Source organism: Tamandua tetradactyla, chromosome 15 (genome assembly GCF_023851605.1).
Source record: "Tamandua tetradactyla isolate mTamTet1 chromosome 15, mTamTet1.pri, whole genome shotgun sequence".
NCBI lineage: Eukaryota > Metazoa > Chordata > Mammalia > Pilosa > Myrmecophagidae > Tamandua > Tamandua tetradactyla.
In genome coordinates, this window is record NC_135341.1 from 39,594,011 (window position 1) to 39,617,384 (window position 23,374).

The window sequence follows — 23,374 nt, forward strand, 5'->3', positions numbered from 1 at the left end:
CGCGCCGCTGCCTCGGGCCGCCTGGGCCCGGCAGTTGGGCCCAGCGTTGGCGCCGCTGTTCGCGTCGCAGCGGCGGTTGGGCCAGGCCGGTGGGGGAGGGGCGGTCACGGCCTCCGCTCCTTCTGTCGCCGCGTTCTCACTGACCCGGCCGGCCCGAGGCTTGGCGATCCCGGTGGGTTCCCCGTGGCGCGCCAGGGCCCCGCTGCACGAGAAGAAGCCGTATCGGAGGAGTTGCCCACGCCGGACCATCGATAGGGCGCCAGTGAGAGTAGGCCGCGAATCCCCGGGCTCGGGTGGAAGCCTAGCCCGTTGCTAGGTCGCCCGGCGCCGCGGCTCAGACCGGAAGGGCCTCGCGCGCGTCGCCAGGACTGGGACCGTAGAGGGACCCGCGCTACACACTCTGGTTTGATTTTTTTCCTCCCAGAAACTTGATCTTGGTCTCCTAGTGCCTACGGCTTCAAATTCTGCACCTTTGGCACTTCGGCTTTGTAATGGTGGCGGGGTTGGTGTGGCCTCGATGTTGAGGTGACACCGGGTTTGTTTTGCCGCTCGAAAATGAAAGCCTTCGCAGGGCATACATTTTCTTTCAGATTATGTTTTGCAGACTTTCGGACGCGACTTCCTTGGTAACAGGAACCTCTTTCCCTAAATGGATCTTTTCACTTCTTGTGAAGGCAGTTAAAATCAAGAGTTGTTTGAGAATTCGCTAAAGAGACAGTGTTGTAGAAAACCGACATATGACTTTGCCAGTAGTATTTTTTTTTCCCCCAGTCCAGGACATTTTTACATTTCTGTTGAATGCTGTATCTGCTACTGTATCCCATACTTCAGAGCATCCTCTCCAGGGCCTGGGGGTCACTTTCCCTACGCCCTTACAATCAAAAAAAAATTTTAAGCCATTCTTAAACTCCATTTGCTGGTGCTGAAGTCTAGAACCCAAGAATATACTATTCATTTCAAACGGAGTTTCAAATGAAACTGTCACTTTCATGAACAGGGTAAGTCTGACAGATCTTTGTTCTTTGGATACATTTAGTTTAGGTCTCCTATGGCTTTTTTAACTCCTTTCATCTTGGTCCAGAAATGTCTGAGTTTTACTTGATAGTTCTTAAGATTGATTGCAACACAAAAGGATTCATTTGGAGTGTTGATGGCCATCTCTGCCCTAAAAGAGAAACAATCATTCTACCTTTGTTTCAAACGTAAGTTAACTCAATAGTGGCTTTATCATTTCATGAGTTCTTGCCTAAGGTAGCTAATATTACCTTAATTAGATTGTTTAGATTTTTCCATGTGCCATAATCTGTTCCAAGTGCTTTTCATGCATTATCTCATTTAATCCTCCCAAAAGTCCTATTTGGTTGCTGCTATTAAGATACCTATTTCAAAGATGAGAAACCCAAGCTCAGAGAAATGAAGTCACTTACCCAAGGTTAAACTAGTGGTCAAATCCAGGTCTACCTGACTCTGAAACCCACTTTCTTAACCCTACATTATACTGCCTCTCTCTCTCCAGAGGTATAAACACTACTACTAATTAGTTTATACATACAGTCTTGCAGCTGTCACTTCACTTTTCTAGGCTTCAGTTAATCCAATTATAAAGCTCATGTTACAGGTTTTTAGTTTGAAACTTGGGAAACCTTAACAACAACAGCAACAAAAAGAAATTGTGTATCAGGAGTCACTTACTGAGCATTTGTCCTATACAAAGTAACCTGCTAGCCCCTAAATGGTTTAAGTACCTCCTTTCAGGTTCTTTTTACCAGGTTGTTCATTGATGTCCAAAAACTTTAATGATCACATCCTTTCACTTCTTGGGTGTAAATTTATAATATGTGGGAAAATGGATTCAGAAGTGCATCTTTGGGCATGAGTAGGGAAGGACAAGAATATTGGGAGGTCTTGGAGCTTTTATTTTCACTGCTTTTTATCTCCAGTATTTTGGATTTCTAACAGTAGATAAGATAGTTCCAAATATTCCTGTGTTTTAACCTCATGGTGTATATAAAGAATAATAAAACATTTTTTTGTTATAATACTTTCAGAACTGGAAAGGCTTTTGGTAGGCATCCTGAACAGCATCACCTATTTTTACAGATGAGAAAACTGAAGCCTAGAAAAGTGAAGTGACAGCTGCAAGACTGTATGTATAAACTAATTAGTAGTAGTGTTTATACCTCTGGAGAGAGAGAGGCAGTATAATGTAGGGTTAAGAAAGTGGGTTTCAGAGTCAGGTAGACCTGGATTTGACCACTAGTTTAACCTTGGGTAAGTGACTTCATTTCTCTGAGCTTGGGTTTCTCATCTTTGAAATAGGTATCTTAATAGCAGCAACCAAATAGGGCTTTTGGGAGGATTAAATGAGATAATGCATGAAAAGCACTTGGAACAGATTATGGCACATGGTAAATGCTTCTAGCGAGGGTCTTTTGGGGAAACTTACAGATTTAAGTCAAGCATGAAAAGATTAGGTTGGTATGAGGGAGAATGACATGGCTGGGGGAGTGATGGACCAAATGCCCTCTTTAGACTTTAGATGGTTTGAAATGGTTCTTAGACATATGAAGAATTAAGGTACAAGATGTACATTGTTTAAAATAACGATCACAGGTTCTGTTTTTTTCTACTCTTTAATCAGACACAGCTGTAGGACCAGGCTTTTCCCTCCAGCATATAGGACATTGTGTTTCAGGTGAAAACGGCTTTGATCACCTGAGTATCTGTGTATTAGGTGTCCACTATTGAGCAAAGCTAGGGCCAGGTGTTGAGGACATGGTGAATTAGATTCAATCACCGTCTTCAAGGAAATTTCCTTCTATGAAGGAGACAGGCAAGAACTTTACAGCAAGCAGAGGCACTGTTCTTTGAACATAATGTATGTCTGTTGTGTGATTCACTAGGGGTGAATGGTGTACAAACCAAAATTTTGCCCTTGTGGTGCTTACATCCTGCTGAGGGGTAATAGTAAAATATATAGAATGTTCAAGGATGTGCTATGGAAAATGAAACAGGGTAAGAAGAATCTGAAATTGCTGAGATGTTGCAATTTAAAGTGGTGGACAGGGTGAACTCCCTTGAGGGTGATACTTAGGGAGAGACTTAAAGAAGAGGGAGTTATGTTAGTATCTTAATATCTGGGGAGAAAGCGTTACAAGCAGAGGGGCCAACTAATGCCAAGGCCCTGATGCAGTAAAAATAAGTTGGATCAGAGAGGTATTGGGGCACAGCGGGTGGGTGGGTGGGGTGGACATTGGATTTTGAAGTGCCTTGTAGAGCAATTGTAAGGACTTTTGCCAAGAGTTTTGAACAGAGGAATGATATGGTTTGCTTTTGGTTTCAGAAGGATCATTCAGGTTCAGAGAGGAACAAGGGAGACTTGTAAGGAAGCCAGCAATCCAGGGGAGAGATGATGATGACTTGTAACAAGGTAGTAATAAAGGAGGTGGTGAGAAATGGTTGGGTTGTATATATATTTTGAAAATCAAACCAATATGTTTTTTTGATAGATCAGATGTAGGTTGTGAGAGATGAGTTGAGGATGATTCCATGATTTCTGGTTTGAGCAGTTGGAAAGATGGAATTGCCATTAACTAAGATGGGAAAGACTGGGAATATCAGTTATAAATCTAGAGTTTAGGACAGTTTACTGTTCTCTTTTTCTAATCTAGGATCACATACTGCATTTAATTGTCATGTCAATTACTCTTTATTATTTAATCTCTGAGAATAACTTTTGACTCATGTTTTGGAGGTACTTCACTATTGTTTCTATATACTAGCCATAAATGTGAAATTTTAAAAACAATAGCAGGGTATGATATGTGTAAAATGATTTCTTTTTTTAATTATTAAAATATAATGCTATTGCAGAACAAGTCAGATGTTTATAGAAGAAAAAGCAAAAATCCTCCCTTAGCATGTCTTCATCTCTCCAGATCCTACATCCAAGAGGTAACCACTACTAACAACTTGGAGATTGCTTTCAAAACCTTTTTCTTGTGTTTGATTTTTGTTTTTATAAAAGTGGATTCATATTACTACATTTCATTTTATTTTTCCTACATAATGAATCATCTGCATGTTTCATTTGCTGTAAAATGTCTCTTCCTTTTTTTTCCCCTCCTTTTAAATAGTTGAACAGTGTTCCGTAGTATGGGCGTTTTATCTGTAAGTTGCATTAGTTTCTTAAAGTGTTGGGTTGTCATGTTAAGCAGTTTAAAAAGGCCTAGGACATTTTGTGCTATGTGGAAGGTGTCTCTTTCCAAATGTATTTTTCCACAAGGATGGTTATTTATGATGGTGTCTTAAGGATGTTGTTTAGTGTTTATTTTGAATCCCGTACCTATTTATTTCTGTATCCCCTGTATGGTGCTGATGGATGAAATAGGTAACTTTTATTTCTACTCTACTTTGGTTAGCAACTTGATTATTTTAAAGAAAAAACTGAAGGCATTTAAATGTTGATCTTTTGAAAATCATTGGTTTGAAGCTGACTAAAAAGACTAAGACTGAAAATTCAATAGATTTGTCATTTTTTCATAATGTGATGTATTTGAAAATATACTTTAATGGATTCAAGTGAGAGGCAGTTACCTTGTGGTAATCTTTGGGTATCATATATTGATAAAATGTTGTGTTTGAGTCCCTTAATTTTGGAATTTCTGTGTAATATATCTTATGTTTAATTTGGCCTTTTAAACTTTTTTCCTTTAGTGGTGGGGAGAGGGTCAGGCTAATGGTTAGTTACTTCAATGTCTTTTCCAACTGAAAAAATACATAGGTCATTTAGATGGAGGTTTGGGGTTGTCTGAGTTCTTACAGATACTTGTTATTTTAGAATCCTTTTTCTATCAGATGCTAATATCTCACAAATGAAAATGTCTTTGTGAAGACGTGGGTGTTGATAGAAGTATCATCATGAAGCAGGCTGCTGGTAGGTCTGCTTACTAGGATCACTGCTGTGAACTTGCCAGAAGCTGGAGCAAGTAGTGGTTTCTAATTGTAGTTCTTCCTACTGCCCACTTCCCTGCTAACTGCAATTGGAGTTTCTCTTTGGGGAGCATTGTGTAATAATCACCAGCATTTACTTCATGATTAAGTCTTCGGGGACTCATTGTCTAACTTTTATTTTGTCTTTTGCTTGATATTTGGTCTCTTGGTGAATAGTTATTGATTAAATACTCTACTTAAGTAGGCAGAAGATAACAGGTTTAAAATTTTTATGAATTCTGTGTGAATGTAAAATAGAGCAAACATTTTTCATAACTTACATAGGTAGCTGCACAAACCCTTTCTATGGGAATCCATTTATTCTGGTCTTGAACACACACAAAGGCTCTTTTAAATTGCCTGATTGAAAATATAAATTTAGTTCTGGGTTAGAATATCTATATCAATTGTGAGACATAAGCTATAGATTTATGGTAACGCTTTCCTTGCTGAAAATTTAGTTAGAAATTATCCATAATGAAATGGTAAATTTTAGTGAGATACAATAAAATGTTTTGTTAGAAATAGGTGAAACTGTACTGAAGTTTTCTCCCAAGGTAACCATAATAGGTATTTTGTTTTAAACTTAAGCTTACCTTGTCTATTAAAAAAACACAGCACTGCAAAACTTTTATTGTTGTATAATTATTCAGGAAATTGATAATTATGATTATGAAAAGTATATGGTCTTTTTGGCAGATTAACAGCAGTTTGTTTAAGGAAGTAATGTTACTTGCTGAATACGAAGCTCAAATCCATGTAGAACATACTGAATAGTGGTATAATATAAAAAGAATGTTCCCTTAATTATAATATTGCTCACGTGCAGAAGGAAGACAGTGAGGTTACCAAGAAATGCTTAGTGCTTATCTTCCTTTGAGTACTTTTCTTCCTTGTTAAGAGAAGATAATGGTGGTGTCAGAAGAAATAAAAGTGGGGCCAGAGGTTGGAACCTGCCTGTGATAGGACATTTTTTTTTAGCTGTGCATATGCCTTCTGCAAAATGTTTTATTTGCTAGCTGTGTGCTTTTGTAAAACGTACACATTGCTTAAGCACTTTTATTTTCATCAACATTATTTTCTCCACATAATTTTTTCTTTGTGTCTCCCTACATAAATGTATTTCTGTATCTGTACATACACACACAGAGAGGCAGATATGTGGTATGTGTATCAGGGAATTTTGTTCACAAGATGTTTTGAGGAGGGGGGAATGGGTTGCATGGGCTGGAAATCGAACCCAGGCCTCCTACATGGCAGGTGAGAATTCTATCACTGAAGCTAACCATGCACCCTCCACATAATATTTTAACAGATATGCTTTCTATATATGTGTATTTTTTATAATTCTTCAGTTTGTAAGATGCTTTAGGTGGTTACTAATACAAAGCATCAAGAAAGGCTAACATTTCATTAGAACCTGGCTATTTTGGCATTCATTCATTTTCTTGCTTGATTTAACTTGTTTGGTTCTGTTGTTGTGACCTAATGGATATTGTAGCCTCATCCTGGAAAAACAAAGGACTGTAATAACTATGTTATAGGAACTTATTATTTTTTTTTAACATTTTTTTATTGTGAAATGTAGCATACGTATAAAAAAGTGATAAATTTCAAAGTATGATATGGGAACAGTTCCACCATTTCAGATATTTCCTTTTAGCTGCTCTAAGACACTGGAGACGAAAAAGAAATATCAATATAATGATTCAGCAACCATACTTGTTTGTTAAATACTATCTTCTCTGTTACTACTCCTTTCCCTTTTATCCTTCTTCCAATCTTTATGAGTATTTGGGTAATGACAATTCTAATTTTATGTTGAAAAGGGATATTGACATTATGGGGTAGGGAGATGGAACTCATTGACACTCTTGAGACTGGTAACTCTGAGTTTCAGGGCTTATCTGGAGGAATTTACCTTTTTAAATGGACGAATCTCAGTAACTATCAGCTAGATTTGTAGTTTAGTAAATGTTTAAATTGACCTGATTCTTCATACTTATCATTATTCTAATTTCCTGATAGTAAATGCTATCTTGCTACTAACTGCATTAATAATTGTTGACTTCTATTGTAAAATATTAAAACATAAGTATAATGGCAGGCATGGTGGCTTAGCAGGCAGAGTTCTTGCCTGCCATGCTGGAGTCCCGGGTTCAATTCCCGGAGCCTGCCCATGCAAAAAAAAAAAAGTATGAGATTAGGATAGAGGGGGATTAGGTAATTGCATGATTTATGTTGGGTTGATGGCAGTGACTTGATGCTCAGAGCACTTTTTATGTTTCTTTTGTTGGTCCCAGTGGAGACAAACTGATAAAAATTCAGGGAGCTCTTCATACTGAATGTGAGAGAGAACTTGAGTGCTGTTTTAGGGAGGATAGCCTGTGGTGTTTTGTGCTAGAACAGTTTTTCCAACAGCATTTTCAGTTGTTTTATACTTGCACCTTGTTCAGGATGGATAACCTATTTAAAGTATGTTCTTGTACTTCACCCTTGTTTAGTTGTTTTCTATGCAAATTCTTCTGATCAGTAGTCTCATTTTTCTCTTTTATGAATATTAGGGGCCAAAAGTATGTGAGGAAACCTCAGATGTGATGATAAATATAGGGGTGTTTTGGGGTATGTTAAAATCCAATGTCACTGAAAAATGGTTGAAAACTTTGGTTTTAAAAGAGCCTCTAAAAATTGAGGCTCTTGTCCTTCTCCACATTGTTTATGCTTTTTATACCCAGCATACAAAAAAAGTCTGTTATGAAAATGCTAATTATGAAGTTAAATTTGAGCTTACTTTAACTATATTTAAGCCTTTTTAAATTTTTTATTTAAAAATTTTTTTTAATTGAAATCACTATCTTCACCATACAGTCCATCCAAAATATACAATCATTTGTTCACAGTATCATCACATAGGTGTGTTATTTATCATCATGATCATTTTTTAGAACATAAACATCACTCTAGAAAAAGAAATTAAAAGACAAAAGAAAAAACCTATATATCCTATACCCATTTAACCCTCTTCCTCATTGACTATTAGTATTTCAGTCTACTGAATTTTTTTCTTTTTACCTCTTATCCCCCCTATTATTTATTTTTTTACTCATCTGTCTATACCCTGGATCAAGGGAATGTCAGACGCAAGGTTTTCACAATCACACGGTCACATTGTAAAATCTATATAGGTTCACAATCATCTTCAAGAATCAAGGCTACTGGAATACAGTTCATCAGTTTCAGGTACTTCCCTCTAGCCACTCCAATTCACCATAAACTATAAAAGGATATCTATATAATATACAAGAATAACCTCCAGGCTAGCCTCCAGGCTCTATTTGAAGTCTCTCAGCCACTGAAACTATTTTGTCTCATTTCTCTCTTCCCCCTTTTGGTCAAGAGGGCTTCCTCAATCCCATGATTCCAGGTCCCGGCTTATCCCTGGGAGCCATGTCCCACATATCCAAGGAGATTTACACCCCTGGGAGTCATGTCCCATATAGGGAGGTGAGGACAGTGAGTTTACCTGACAAGTTGGCTTAGAAAGAGAGGCCTCCTGCATCTGAGCAACAAGAGTCTCTGGGGGTGCCTCTTAGGCATAATTGTAGATTTAGCTTCTCCATTGCAGGTGTAAGTTTCATAGGGGTGAGCCCCAAGATCTAGGGCTCAGCCTATTGAATTGGTTGTCCCAACTGCTTGGGAGAATATCAGGAATTCCCCAGATGGGAAAGTTTAATATTTCCTCCTTTCTCCTCAGCCCCCCAAGGGAACTTTGCAAATACTTTTTTATTCTCTGTCCAAATTACTCTGGGATATATCGAGGCATCACACTAAAACCCACAAGATCTCACTCACTATTCAAGATTCTGTGTAACTTTGTATGTTAAGAATGATTGTGTTGTATGTTGTTTATCAATAAAAATATTTAAACAAAAAAGATTACAAGTAATTATGGTGTTCGAATAAACTGACCATACAAGTTAAATTAGATAATGTACTACCCCAAATATAAATTTTGCACCAAATAACATCCCTTCCTTTGATCTTACACAGAAGTTTAAGTTTTAAAATACGGACTTTATCTTCCTTTACCCTGTATTCTGATTTACCTTAGTCCTATCCAGATCAGCTTCATTCATATCTCTAGTTGAAGTCTGATCACTTTTCCAACCTTTCGAACAGTTGCTATATAAAATAATGCTGACTTTCATAGCTCCAGAGCTCTAACTCTGAATTTCAGGTATCACACAAATACCCAAAGTTCCAGGGAATGAGCAGGTTATATATGAATAGCTCAACATCTCAGAATTTAGAAATAATAGTTTTAACTCTAAAATAGATGTGACTGCTGTAAGAGTTTACAACCCAGGAACTTTTACAATAGGCCTTAACCTGATAACCTGTGCTTTTGATTTCAGTTCTCTGAGTTTGTATATTATAGTTCATATGAGTGAGGCATGATAATATCATTTGTTTCATTCATCATAACTGGCCTCAAGGTTGGTTCACCTACTTGCATGCCTCACAGCTTCATTCTTTCTTGCAGCCGCTCAGTAGTCCATTGCATGTATGTACCACAGTTCCCCCTTCCATTCCTCAGGTGATACACCCTTAGGCCATCTCCATCCATTGCAAATTGTGAACAATGTCACCATGAACACCATTGTGCAAATGTTCATTCATATCCCCACTCTCAGTTCCTCCAGGCCATGAGGTTGCAACATCGTATGGCAACCCCACCCCTAGCATCCTGTGTAACCACCACTCCTGCCCTCCAGAGGGATTTTACCACTCTCCTTCCCTACCAACAGTGAGTAGGTACATCTCTTTCTCCACATTTTCTCCAGCACTTGTATCTCTTCATTTTTAAACAGTTTTATTCACACATACTACAATCCAACCTAAGTAAAAAAAATCAGTGGTTCCTGGTATAATCACATAGCATGGCTTTGCCACCACAGTCTATATGAGGACATTTCCTTTTCTCTAGTAAAGAATCCTGTACCTCTCCCCAATATCCCCAGCTTATTAGCATTTAGTTTTAGCATATTCCCTTTGTTAGATTCAGTGAATGCATATTATAATGTTACCGTTGACTATAGACTCTAGTTTGCCTTGATTGTATTTTTTCCTGTATGCCATCCCATTTTCAACATTTTGCAACGTTGACATTAATTTGTCTTCCCTCATGCAAAAACATTCTTACATTTGTACATTCAGTCAACATCATATGCATTCTAGGCATTTCTGAGTTACACCTTCTCAGTCTTTATACTGTCTTTCCTTCTGGTATCATACTTGTCCCCAAGCCTCCTCCCTCAACCATACTCACATTCAGCTTCATTCAGTGTACTTATGTATTATTGTGCTAGTATCAGATAGTATTATGCTATCCATTTCTGAATCTTCACGATCAGTCCTGTTGCATATTGTGTATTGCTTCAGCACTAAACTCCCAATCGTTGTTCTTTTTCTATCTCCTAACAACCTTTGTTCTTTAACTCACAAAGTTCACTCATTAATGTTAGTTCATGTTAGTGAGACCATACTGTATTTGTACTTTTGTTTCTGGCTAATTTCACTCTGCATAATGTCCTCAAGGTTCATCCATGTTGTTACATGCTTCATGACTTTATTCTGTCTTACAGAATTAAGCCTTTTAAAATGATGTTTAGGAAAACCATAGCTAACGTTGAACTCTTAACTATTAATTAATTCAGCTAACATTTTTGAATATCTTACTTGTGATAAGAATACAGGCATAAGCACGATGTGCTAGGTATGACAGACACCTAACCCAGACTGGTGGTGGGGTATGTTTGTATGCGGGAGCAGTCAGGGAGGATTGTTCAGAGGAGGTATACTTGAACTGAGTGGAAGAGTGGGATATGCTCTAGAGGCTTATTAAGGGGGAAGTTATAGAGGGAAGATTGTCTCGGCGCCCATTGTTGAGCACCATAAGAGGCTGCCTCGTGTTGGAGAATCTTACCTAAGGACTCTTCATCCTTGTGGCAACCCTCCTTCCCCCCCATCCCCACCCCACTCACTTGTAACTTATCAGATCTATGACTTTAAAGAGTCAGAGAGTTTGTACCTCTCATTTTACAGATAAGAATGGACTAGGAGGCCCAAAACTGTTCAGATTATGATTACTTGTTTAGTGGCAGTATTAGAACCTGAGTGAAGGTCTCTTCATTTACCAATTTGTCAAAGACTAACTTTTTAATGATATAAAGGAATATCATTTAGAATAGCTGCCATTCATAAACAGCTTAATTTCTGTATTCTGAGTTACTTGTTTTCCTAGGGGTCTTCAGGATTAGTTGTGAGATGCTTTATATAATTAATTTTGAGAATTCAGAAGCTTCTTCTCTAATTGTGTTAGTTCTTTCTTCTGGCTTTGCAAATGTATATACTGGAGGAGTAGAGGACTGAATTTTATTTATCTCAGTAGAAGATATGCTGGATCTGTGCTGTTTGGATCTGGCTCATTGTCTGGCTCAGTACCCTACATAGTCTGAAATCTTCACTGGAACTGTACTTCTAGGAATTTTTAATCCCATATGAAACTCAAGCCTTTGTTCCTTGCCATATCATATATTAAGGGAGAGCAAGAGAAGTATATATGTAGGCAAGAGGGGGTTATGAGTGGGTAATGCTTATATTATGCTTTTTTCATGTCACACTGCTGCTTATGCTCATTTTGTCTTATTACCTCTGTATGCTCTATTTACATAGTGGAGCAGTCCTAGTTAAAATCTTAAGTCATTGTTTCTGGGCAGAGTTCATAGGTAGCAATAGTAAACATATCTTGGGGAGCACAAGATGCCAACAAGACAAAACTATTATGACTGATACTAGGGATCTCAAAGTAGTTGTGAATTACCTGGAGAGGCTATACAATCATGGTTTCTTTGAAATAAGAAACTTATATGTAACCTGACTGGATGTCAGTAGATGTTTTTGCTGTTTGAGGAATTGGTTGGGAAATGGGGCCATTGTTACTCTAATCTAGTTGTTCCTAACTTGATTCTCTAATTCAGAAATTTGCATTGATTAACTTAATTTAAAATGATCAGGGCTCATTTTATAGTAGTGTAGAGATAGAAATAAGATGTACATGGTTGAGGTTTACTTCCATTGAACCCAGATCCTATTTTGAAATTTCAAATGAATCTGTTAGCTAATTTTCTTATCTTTTATCTTTATTAAAAAATTTTTTAAATGTGTAATATTGTTCTGTTTCAGTGAAGTTTCAGATTTGTTGTGTTATATTGTAGTTTAAGCCTAGGTTTACTAAAGTAACTTTTTCTGAACCCGTCAATGAATATAACACATTGATTTTATAGAAAGCACAATCTAGCATGGTATTGGAAAACTGTGACCAGTGGGCCATATCTAGCCTTTTTTGTACATTCAGAGCTAAGAATGTTTTTTTGTGTGTGTTTTTAAGTAATTGAAAGAAAAACTGGAAGAAGAAGAATATTTTGTGATATGGAAAATTACACAAAATTCAAACTTCTCTGTTCATATAATTACTAGAACACAGCTGTGCTCATTTAAGTATTGTCTATGTCTGCTTTCATACTGTGGCAGAGTTGAGTAATTGTAACAGAGACCACATGGCCTGTAAAGCCTATATTTTCTGGTCCTTTATAGAAAAAGTTTGCTAATATCTGTTCTAGAACACTAATGCAAAATCATCCATTAAGAATATAATTTCTAAGACTGCTTGAGTATTGTTTTTAAATACAAGTTTTCAGGAACGCATGACCTTCCAAGTTTCATGTTCTGCAGGGAGGGTTGATGAGAAATTTATGGTATTGGCATTAGAGTGATGATTATTGCAGCTGTATTCAAATACTTTTGTTTTATGTTTCTCCTTTGTTGTAAATTGTTTTTTTAAATGTGATTTTATTGAGATATAGTCATACATTGTAATATTATAAACTTTAAAGAAAAGTACTTTTAAGCTTTTGGATTGTTTGTTTTGGTCTGTATCTGTGAGAGTCCAGTCAGGAAAATAAAACTTTATGTCAGGAATTAAATTGGTTTTGGAGAACTGAAAAAATGAGAATGGGATGCTCAGGTAACAGAGCTAGAAATGCAGAAAGTAACTACCCACTTACTGGGAGAAAAGAGGTAAGATAGTCTGGCCAGACCCTAAGAAGCTTGGAAAGGGTTGCAGTGCGGCTGGTTCAGAGATTGTCAGGAAAAAGTAGAAACCAGAATCAACTGCTCTTGCCAGGGCAAAGTGTGTTGATGGGTCAGTACACATAAGAACTCTGACCAACAGGAAGGACTAAGGTTTTTTTTTCCTCTCCCAGCTTTTTGGTCTTCCTCTAGCACTTACTATTGGTTCTAAAGGAGAAATGTAGCTTGCAGGTTCTTAATCATACCTTCACAAATAAGAGTATAGAAAGGGTGGGTTAAGAGGTGAAAGAAAATATATTAATAAATGACACATGGTCCAAACATATTGAAAAATTTCTGAATAAATAATTCTAAGATGTTTTTAGGAATTTGGAAATATAATAAATTCTTTCATGCCATTTATTCATCCCTGAACTTAATAAGTTTCTGGAGGCCATACTTTAATAGGCATATTTCTGCCTGTTGTCAACCTTAACCTTTTGGGTGTGATGGAAGTAAAAGACTGAGGAGTGAAGAATAGACTTTAGGCACTAGTAAATCCTGTCCTACAGAAAGTGGATATTATTTGTATGTGCTTCTGTTTAAGATTGTCTACAACCCCATAGAAGAAAAATGAATAAAATTCAATTATCAATCATTTAGGAAGTCAAGAATTCCATGGATAAAGTTAGTGCATGTTCTGGTTTAGTGCTACTGAAATTATCTGTGGTGAAGGACCAGGCTCCCCCCACCTCCAACATGCCTGCACCTCCAGTTTCATTCATTCACAAACTGGTTTTGTAACAATAAAAATGAATTACAAGAAAAATGAAGTGAAAAACTCAGACATTCAAAATACAAGTCTACTGATGAAATAGTTATATATCTTGATTGTGGTGGTAGTTAACACAGTCTATACATTGGATAAAATTTTATAAAGCCATACACACACACACACAAATAAATGAATATGAATGCAGACTTTTAAAAAAATGGCAAAAACTGAATAAGGTCTGTAGTCCAGTTAACAGTAATGTACCAATATCAGTTTCCTGGTTTTGGTATTATACTACAGCCATGTAAGACATCATCATGCGGGGAGCTGGGTGAAATGTACATGAGACTCTGTATTATTTTAGCAAGTTCTAGTGAATCTGTAATTATTTCAAAACAAAAAAGCTTAAACAGTACAAGCCTGCTGCTCACTGATCAAGGTGAAATTGGTATAAAACTCCTAGTCTTGCATTCTCTACTTGTGGATAAGAAACAAACTTAGCTGACTGGCACTGGCCTGCAGACCGTACTGAGTGTTAACTGCCTTTTCTTTTTTCTTCTGTGGCTTACCCATAACTTTGCCACTCTGCTCAGTCTCTCTCTACCTTTCATCTCCTACCTCTACCTCTCAACCTCATTTGTTCAAAATTATTTACTGTGTATTTTAAGTGTCAAGACCTTGGGAATGGAAAGGTGAGCAAGACCCTTGTTCTGGAACTTATTTTGTAATAGTGGAGTCTATCATTATTGAAAGTGTCTTTCAAATATATCACTCAAATTGCTAGTATTTTCCAGTTGTTGAATACTATGTGCCAGACATCATGTGAAGAATTAAAAAAATAATAATAATAAAATAGATGCTCTTTGACTTTCTTCCTGAGTAACTTTGGTTCAAAAGTGTTAGAGTTGGTATTCAAATCCAGGCTGATAGACTTTCAAGCACCTGCTGTTAACCTGCATATTATACTGTGGTGCCTCTCCATCAAGTCTTTTGAGAGCATGTAATGGGGGAGAATAGCAATTCTATGCTATTTGACTTCCGGACAGAATGCACTGGAAAGGCCCTAGGACAGAAAATTTTGGCTGAGCTGTGTAGTTCTTTGCCGTCAATCTAATTAATGGTGGTTATGTTTTTTAGGACTCTTGCTAGTGCATATGTAGACCTAAAAACCAGCTAAGTAGATTGGCTTTGGGATATATTAGCTACAGTTGTCAATTCCAAGTCATGTTCTTTCTGAAATGCAGTTCATACAGGAAAGATAGGAAAAATGTTGGACTCCTTCCCATTGTCAATTTTCAGTTTTCAGAATAATGGTATCCTATTGGCATACTAACCTCCAAAGATGACCAATGTGTACCTTTTTAAAAACTGAAATTCATTTCTATATATTTGCTGTGTTTCAGTACATCACAGTCATTTTTTTGTTGTTATTGTTGCTCAAATTACCTTATCTTTGACTGGTGGAAGCTTTCAAGTTGGCTCCTCTGTCCTTTTGCATGACCCTGCTACGGTTTGATAACTTCCTTGACCACCATTAATTTATATATTTCCTACCCCAGTAATGTAATCAACCAGTTCTCCTGGAAACCTTGGTTCCTTTTAGTGGAAAACGTGTTTAGAGTCTTCAATCTAAATAGTAGTGATACCTTTTATTGCTACTAAGTTGTTACTGCCTTTCACTGGGCAGAATTAGGATATAAGAGTTTTAATTTTTAATTTTTTTATTCCTGTATCTCTTTCCTTTTTTTTTTTTTTTTTTTTTTTTTGGCATGGGCAGGCACCAGGAATCGAACCCAGGTCTCCACATGGCAGGCTAGAATTCTGCCTGCTGAGCCACTGTGACCCGCCCCTTGTATCTCTTTTTATGCTTAAAATCTTGGTTCCTAATGACATTAATAGAAAAACTTATTTGTTTGCATAGGTCATTTTCATTAATAATATAACCTAAGGCTATACTATTATAACCTACTGTTACATTATTATAGCAGTAAGACTTCTGAGTATGGTTTTAAGATTTCCTTATAGTTCTTTTTGCTCCTAGGATATATTCAAATAAAGGTTATGTAGTCAAATGCTTTTTTGTTTAACTTTTTTAAAAAAGTTTTTTTATTGTGAAAAATATGTACAAAAAGCAATAAATTTCAAAGTACAGTTATCTTCTTTTTTAAAAATATTTTTGTTGAGAGATTTCCACACATGTACAGTTGAATCGTATTATATGATTGGTGGCTCACAGTATCTTCACGTGTTCATTACCATGTATTCATCACCATGATCATTTTTAGAACATTTGCATCACTCCAATAAAAGAAGTATAAAGGAAAAAAAAAAGAACTCATACATTCCATGTGTTTAGAGTCTTCAATCTAAATAGTAGTGATACCTTTTATTGCTACCAAGTTGTTACTGCCTTTCACTGGGCAGAATTAGTATATAAGAGTTTTATTTTTTAATTTTTTTATTCCTATATCTCTTTCCTTTTTTGTTTTTTTTTTGGCATGGACAGGCACCAGGAATCGAACCCAGTATGTAACTGTGTAATTGTGAAAACCTTGTGTCTGATGCTCCTTTTATCTACCTTTTTAACAGTTGAGTAAAACACATGGATTAAAAATAAATAAATAATAGGGGGAACAAATGTTAAAATAAATTTAGCAGATTGAAATCCTAGTGATCAATGAATCCTATGGATTCCATACTCCTTACCCCTCCTTCTCATTGACCCACAGTATTTCCATCTACCCAGTTTTTACCCTTTACCTCCCCCTATTATTATTTTTTTATGGTTATTTTATTTTATTTTTTCACTCATCTGTGCATAGGCTGGATAAAAAGGGCAACAGACACAAAGTTTTTACAATCACACAATTACGTTGTAAAAGCTATATAGTTACAGTCTTCTTCAAGGTTGCTGGAACACAGATCAACAGTTTCAGGTACTTCCCTCTAGCCACTCCAGTACACCACAAACTAAAAAAAGATATCTATATAATGGGTTAGAATAACCTTCCAGGATAACTTCCTGACTCTGTTTTGAAATCTCTCAGCCACTGAGACTTTATTTATTTTTGTATTAAGATTTTTTCATCACATAGTTTTATATTCATCATCATGATCATTGCTTAGAACATTTGCATCAATTCAGAAAAAGAAATAAAAAGAAAACAGAAAAAAATTAATACATACCGTACCCCTTACCCTTCCCTTTCATTGATCACTAGGATTTCAATCTGCTAAATTTATTTTAACATTTGTTCCCCCTATTATTTATTTATTTTTAATCCATGTGTTTTACTCAACTGTTAAAAAGGTAGATAAAAGGAGCATCAGACACAAGGTTTTCACAATTACACAGTTACATTGCAAAAGCTATATCATTATACAGTCATCTTCAAGAAACATCACAGCTCTGCATTTTCAGGCACTTCCCTCCAGCCTCTCCATTTCACCTTAGCTAAACAGGTGATACCTATTTAATGCATAAGAATAACCTCCAGATCACCTCCGACTCTGTTTGGAATCTCTCAGCCATTGATACTTTAGCTTGTCTCATTTTTCTCTTCCCCCTTTTGGTCAAGGTTTTCCACTGAGACTTTATTTTGTCTCATTTTTCTCATCCCCTTCTTGGTCAAGAAAGCTTTTTCCTTCCCATGATACTGGGTCCTGGCTCATCATCTCCAGGAGTCATGTCCCATGTTGCCAGGGAGATTTACACCCCTGGGAATCTTGTCCCACGTAGTGGGAGAGGCCATGAGTTCACCTGCCAGGTTGGCTTAGAGAGATGCCACATCTAAGCAACAAAAGAGGTTTCTGGGGGTGACTTAAGCATAATTATCAGTAGGTCAGAGTACGTTTTAATGAGTAGTTATAGAACAGATTTCAGAGTTTGGTATGGGTTGCAATTCCATAATTTCAAGTTTTTCTTTCTAGCTGTTCCAAGACACTGAAGAGTATAAGAAATATCAATGTAGTGATTCAGTAGTCATACTCATGTTAAATTCTGTCTTTTTCTGTTATAACTCCTCCTCCTTTGATCCTTCCCCCAATCTTTAGGGATATTATGGCTCTTCCCATTCAAACTTTTTCATGTTGAAAAGGAGTGTCAACAACATGGGATAGGGGTATGAAACTAGTTGATGTTCTTGGAGAGGCTGGTCCCTCTGGGTTTCAGGACTTAATATAGCTTAGGAACCATTTGGAGGTTATAGGTTTCTAGAAAGTAAACAAGATGCATGAAACTTTTGTAGAATCTCAAATAGAATCCTAGGTTTTCTTTAGGGTTAACAGGAATGATGTTGGTTGGGGGTTGGCAACCTGTGGCAGTTAGCAGTATCTACCTTGAAATTTGCTTAAGTGTAGCCTCCAGAATAGCCTCTCTACTTGAAGTCTCTTAGCCACTGATAGCTTGTTTTGTAGTTTTCTTTTCTGCCTTTTGGTCAGGAATCGTTGTTGGTTTCTATAGTGCCAGGGCTGGACTCATTCCTGGGAGTCATATCCCATGCTGTCGGGGGAGACTTTCATCCCTGAATGTCATGTCCCACATTTTGGGGAGGGTCATGTATGTGTTATGCCAACCACAACACATTGTTGTTTTTTTAGTTTGATTTCAATTTTTAGAAATTTTCTTTCTCATAAAAAAATTTATATACAACATTTTACATATTCTAAAAATCAGTGCAGTGAAAGAATGTTCAGAGAGGTATAGCTTCTATCCTTGTTTTCCCCTCCCCATTCCCTTTAATATGAAACTATTCTTATTAGTTTTTGGCTGAGCCCTCTATATTGAAAATATAAGCAAATATATATATGGTATCCCCTCTTTTTTTTTTTTAAATAAAAGGGAGCATATTAAATAACTGTTCTCTATTTTTACTTATATTGGAGATCATTCTAGAGCAGTGTACAGAGATCTTTATCATTAATTTTTTTTAAAGTAGCATACTGTACTACTCTATTGAATGGGTATTATTGAATGGATATACAGGATTTAATTCAGCCACTCTTGAACATTTGGACTATTTTCCATTCAAATGGATAGCCTTTATACTTTATTTTAATCTTCCCTGTATGAAATGATAAGTGGTAATATTTCTACATTACATTGTAATTCATGGTGATTCCACATTATTATTGGCTTGTAAGAGTAAGTGTTTCAGGGTTTTTGTTTGTTTGTTTTTTCAAGGCATGGGGTCCTTTTGACATACTTGTGCTTGCATTAGTTGATCTGAAACCCCATCTCTTCCTCTTCCCACTCCAAATGTTAATTCACAGTTTAGGGGGAGGGGTCGGGGAGAGGAAGTGCTTGAAATCTTCACACACACACACACACACACAAAACAAAACAGGAAATAAATGATGGCTATTTTTAATGTGTTTAAGCTTTTGTTCTTAAAGAGAACTGAATTTTATTCCTTTTCAGTGTGTTTTGATTTTGGTCTGGTGGTGATGTATTAAGCTAAAGCTTTTTGAGTTACTGTATTTACTATGTTACTAAAATAGAAAGCAGTCTGTACATGTGTGTATTTTTTCAGTTTTTCTTTATAACAAAAAAATTTACTTGTGAAACATGAAGGAGTAAAATTATTTTCAGAAGAATTTTTAATATTACCACCAAAGCATGCATATATTTATGAAGGAAAAAGATCTTGAATTAACTGTCTTTGTGTATAAAAAGATAAACTTAATTTTTCTCATATATTTAGGATTTAATCACATCACAGATTTTATTACCATTATTTTTATTTTCAAAAGCTAATTTGCAAGAAAGGCTATGACAACCCGAAGGAGCTGACCACCATTGTTTTCATGCTCCTCTTTTATGTGGTTAAACAAGAGTAAAAGTCTGAAAGGCTGTTCTGAGTACTCTCTCTGGAACAGCTTCAACATTAACTAGGTGAGCATGTCTCCTAGTCATCTCCCTCACACTTGGTGATGGTTGCATTGATCACTTGGCAACCATAATAATGCCATCTATGTGTATATTATTAGTATCTTGCCTGAAGTAGATTTTAAATGCTCTAAATCAAGGTTTTATCTTACATATTTGTAATTCATACTTACATATTTGTATTTCATACTGTTTTCAATGTAATGTCTTTTATTCGAAAGAATCTAGTCCTAAATTGGGGAGGAAAAAACCCAATAATTTCTTATGTAAGTTTAGGAATTTCTATAATACAAACACATAATCATTGGGACTCTTTATAACACCGTTATCCATTATTTCATGGAACAGCCTTCTGTTGCTAGGCATCAAAATCTGTTTCTCAGAAACTTTTTATCCTTTTGTCCCAGATATGTGTAATAGCTAATAAATATATGATTTAAGAAACTAAGCTCTGTAATCAAACAGTCCAGATAACACCAACTTGACCCTGCCATTTTACCAGCCATGATCATAGGTTTCTTCATTTGTAAAATGGAAATAAAAATAGTATACCTTTGATAGGTGTGAGGATCAGATGACCTAAATGTACATAAAGCATTTAACCCAGTACCTGAAAAAAACAAATATTTTATATTAGCTACTATAATGGTGATGAAGGTCTAGTGATTGAAGTTATATGGAAATAGTGTTTAAGTCTTTAACACAGGCCCCTAAAAGTTCAAATCAAAATAACTAACATCTCACTTTATGGGTTTTGGGTAAAGTAGAATGCTTTAACAAGAAAATATAATTCATTTTAAGCAATTGTTCCTGCAAACTCATTTGGAAGACAAATTTAGAAACAAGATAACAAGTATAAATACAGTTGTTCACTTTGGGATGATATCCTTTCTCACTTACTTTGGAGTTCTACAGTGGTATATTTCAGATCATCTGGGTTTATGTAGAATTTCTTATTTAAAGAAAAGTTTTACTCACTATAGTGTATAGTAACTTCACATTAAAATGAGGTTCTAACTATTTTTAGATATAAGAATGTCGATAGGTATGACATTAGGGGAGAGTACTGTTATTTTGACCTATGTTATATATCACATAGTGCTTCAAATTACTTGCAAGACCATTCTTGCCTTTTAAAAATGTAATTTTAATGACATCTATTTTTATCATTAATTTTTTCCCTACATTTAGTCTGTATATTAAAGCCTCTATCCAGTAGGAGCTCTTTGTTTGAGACATCATGCTACTTGAAGATATGGACTTTAAAGCAACGGAAAAATAGTGCTTTTAAAGCATTCAAGTTGGGGGCAGGCCACAGTGGCTCAGCAGGCACAGTTCTCACTGCCATGCCAGAGACCTGGGTTCGATTCCCGGTGCCTGCCCCCCCCCCCCCCCCCCCCCCACACACACAAAAATTCAAGTTGGGTGGTACAATGGTGGCTAAGTGGCAGAATTCTTGCCTGCCATGCTGGAGACCTGGGTTTGATTCCCCGGAGCCTGCCTGTGGAAAAATAACAAACAAAAAAAGCAAGTCAGTTAAAGTTTTGGCACTATTTAAGATTACTATACTCATCCCAAAGTACTTTGCCTAAAGCTTCAAGGCCTTTGACAAACAGCATTATGGTTTTTATGGTTTTATTATCCACATAAAATCACATATATTCCTCATCAAGATTTTAATTGACTTGTCCTCATGGGTCCTATTTCTGAGATGAGAGCATGGCAAAATATTTTACATTAAAGTGTCAGTAGTATGCTTACTTTTCCTTCAAGTTAATTTTGAGGTTTTTGCCTCTTTTCATCTGAGAATTACTTGAAAAAGGGAAGCTAAAACTTGGTACTGGTGTTAAGGAGTTTCTTTGATTTAATAACTAATGAAAATTTTCTGATAAAAATGGAAATGTTAGACCCAGGAGGAAATTATACAATAAGAACAAGATATTGTCTTTATCTCTGTGGTTTAAACTCTAGTTGGGAAAGCAGGAACAACAAAGGCAAGTTAAAAGGGTGTGATTGATTGTCAGGGCAAAGTAAATGCTATATGAGTTGAGGAGTTTAATAGTATCTGGAGTGGTAAGGAAAGGGACAGGAAAAGGCAGTACAGTGCTAAGTACATAGTAGATACTCAGATAATTGATGAATTAAATGAAACCTAAGTGGTTCTTGAGAGGATTAAGGTGGGGGTGGGATATTATGTGGTGATTAGGAGACAGAGAGAAAGATGGTGGAATGAAGAGTAGCATTTTGGTTTCTTTGTTGTTAAAGCAAATACCATGCATTCCATTGACTTAAACAACAGAAATTTTATGGGCTTGATTTATTGATTTTTAGGATAGGAAAAGTCTGAAATCAAGGCCTCATCAAGATGATGCATTCTCTCACGTTGGCATTCTAGAGCTGGCTACTGCGAATCCTTGGTCCTTCGCTTTTCTGTCACATGATGATACACATGACGGCCTCTCTACTTCATCATTTTCAGACTTAACTATGTCTTTGCTCATCTGTATCCTCACACCCTTTTCTCAAGTTCACCCTCTCAGTCTGTTTCAGTGATTCCATTCTTTTTATGGGATCTAAATACCTTGTTTGCTCAACTTATGATATAGGGTGAGAGAAGAAAGATACAGAATGGCTTCTATGCTATTACTACTGTACTTTAAAAGAAAAATGAAGATCTCTGTTTAAGCAGCTCCTACCCCCCTCCCCCACAGGACAGTTAGAAGACTATTGACAAAGGTGTTAACAACATTTATCTCTATATGGGATGGATTATGGATTTTTCTTTAACTTGTTTGTAGTTTGATTTTTCTCTACTAACATGAAATGCTTTTATGATGAGAAAATTTGGTATTTGTCCCAAGTTTTCTGATAATGTGCTTATATCTTTTTACTATAAACATTTCATTTTTTTCTTTTTTATTTAAGAAAACAAACAATACACTTAGAACCACCAAAAATGGATATTTTAGCTTAACTGTAGGCATATTTAAATAAAGTATTTGTATAAATTGTAAAGCATTTGTTTGCACAGTTATTTCATAAACCAATTTAAAATTAAGGCAACAAGGAAAAAAATCTACAAATTCAGATAGCAAAGTTTTTAAATTCTAAGTATTAAACACTAATGTAGATACCATTTGATCAACTGTTAAAACAGTGAATGTTCTCAAAATATCAAGTAGAAAGTTCTTGTGAATATCTGCATTGCTATAGTAATGCCTGTGTTACAGGAAAGTATAAATATACAAATATTTTTACAATTCACATATGAAAATCTTAACCACCTAAAATGGACACTTAGTTACCTTATCCACAGGCATATTTTTAAAAAAATCTAAATAATCATCTTAAAGCCTTAAACACTTAATTTTATTGAGTTCTGGGAAGTATCTTGTCATTTCTGTCAAGTAGTTCTCTGATTTCTAAAGTGGACCTTCATCCCTCCCCCCCCCCCAAAAAAAACACCTCGAACTTATAATGTTTTTTAGCCCTTTGGCCAATTGATGACTTTGATCACAGTTTGTCAGAATTATTCTTCATTCATCTGCCTGTTCAGAATAGAGCTGCTGAGGCTTAGGAAAGGGTTCTGA

General features: G+C 36.2%; 1 protein-coding gene across 14 annotated transcripts in view; it reads left to right on the forward strand.

Annotated features, from left to right (window-relative positions):
- The window catches only part of SETD2 (SET domain containing 2, histone lysine methyltransferase), a 145,663-nt gene that overhangs the window by 359 nt on the left and 121,930 nt on the right, over positions 1 to 23,374 (forward strand). Inside the window, exons 1-3 of one of the 14 annotated variants that reach the window (XM_077129507.1) lie at positions 109 to 998; positions 3,344 to 3,430; positions 3,874 to 3,954. The exons of 7 other annotated variants lie outside the window; for them this stretch is intronic. The gene's annotated coding sequence lies outside the window, so the exon portion shown is untranslated. Of the gene's footprint in view, positions 1 to 108; positions 999 to 3,275; positions 3,955 to 23,374 lie in introns of those variants that run through there. 6 more of the 14 variants (XM_077129505.1, XM_077129508.1, XM_077129506.1 and 3 more) reach the window with 6 other exon arrangements.